Genomic DNA, 1749 nt, shown 5'->3' on the forward strand with positions numbered 1-1749 from the left:
AGACACAACCATCTAAAAACGTCAGTAATCAGGATATACAATGAAAATCAGATTCCTCAACAGCAAAACATAAAAGCAGAGTGAGCGTTGAGTGTTGTGTCTCCAGCAGTTTCCATGGCAACAGATACGAATCGAGAGCGGAGTGCCCACAAGGTCAGTCTCTCATCCTCGCTATTTACTTCACACTTTTTCACACTTTTTTTATCTCTATTTTCTACATTTCCCCGCTGAAGATGAAACTCCCCGTGATATATGGATATTGTTGCAAACATTTGAGCACAGGATCGTACATCGGCGCGAAAATATACAGAGGAGGAAAAAAGGGGGGAAATACATGCATCCACTCAAAAATAAAAATATTAGGCCGTTAGTGATATATTACAAAAAGCATAAAAGCGACATCTCTTTCTAAAGGCAACGTCACGGGAAACAAAAGACGTGTTGATGGCAATGGCCGACGGTCAGACTAAGAAAACTCAAGATTTTTTTCTCTCTTTCTTTGTCGTGTCTTCTTTCGGTAGAAATTGATGTAATTGCAAAAGGGTTGGATAAAGAAAAATATTTTCCTTCTTTCTTTCCTTCATTTTGGTGTTTGTCCTTCGTGGTTAGAACGAGAATGCGAGATCATTTTATTTTCTCCCTCTTGTGGCCCAACATCTTTCAGTAGAAAGTGATACAATTATAAGAAAATGATGATGCAGCCGTAAAAGTTTGAGATAAAGTTAGATTATTCTTTCCCTCTTGCCTCGTTCGCCCTCGTGGTCATTTCCGGGTCATCCAGACCGCTGGTTCAAAGTAAATGAGTATTCCCTCGGACGAGTGTGTCAGCAGCAATACAAATGGCTTGTTTACACGTCACCCGAACAACGCAATCTCTCGAGCTAAAACAGGACAGATTACAGGGCGCAAGGAGGTCACCTCGACAAAACAGGTCAATCCAGAGAACCCGAACCGAATGCATGAGGACAGATCCAAAGCAGGTTTCTCAGTCATGCAAAATGAGATTGACGTGGAAACTCTACCAGATAACAAGGAAAGTCATGCGCACAGGAGAGAGGTTCATGAACACCAGGTCATCCTCCTCCAGCCAGGGAAAGGAGAGTTGATGATCTAAGGAAACGGGAGAAGAGAGAACATCATACGGCGTTCGTGATTAATGTGTTTACCCAGTGCCGCAGGTGTTGGCTGATACCTAATACCTCCCTGCCAATCTCCCGAGACGGGCGAGCGAGAGAGGGGATATTGATACCAAAATGAAGCTTTCGGTTACTTAGATAAAGATAAGAAAGGGTTTAATTTAACGCCCGCACTCAGTAGAGGGAGAAATTAATCACCCGGGCTTGTTGACGGCAGGACGTTTATTTTCAAAGCGTCCGTAGAAAACACATACGGCAAGGACAAGGACACGCGGTGCCCTAATAAGGAGCGGGCTTTCATTAGCAACAAAGGGAAGGCCAAAGTAGCGACAAAGGGCGGTCGCGAAGGATGACAAAAGCCGCGCTGGAGTAGTAACGAGTCAGGTCCAGACAATACAGGTTAACGACAAAGACATTTTTGGGCCTTTTTTGCTTTTATTGTTGCATTTATTTTCCTGCTGTTTTTTTTTCCTCTCTCTCTCTCAAATGGTAATGTCAGTTTGAAATGTACACGCAGCCGAAACGAGAAAAAGTGCAATTTCCTGCAGCTTTTCACAGCGATCGAGAGGCTAGCTGAACACGAGAACATAATGGAGGTGAGACAAAACAAGTG

Source organism: Penaeus monodon, chromosome 24 (genome assembly GCF_015228065.2).
Source record: "Penaeus monodon isolate SGIC_2016 chromosome 24, NSTDA_Pmon_1, whole genome shotgun sequence".
In the NCBI taxonomy this organism is placed as follows: Eukaryota; Metazoa; Arthropoda; class Malacostraca; order Decapoda; family Penaeidae; genus Penaeus; species Penaeus monodon.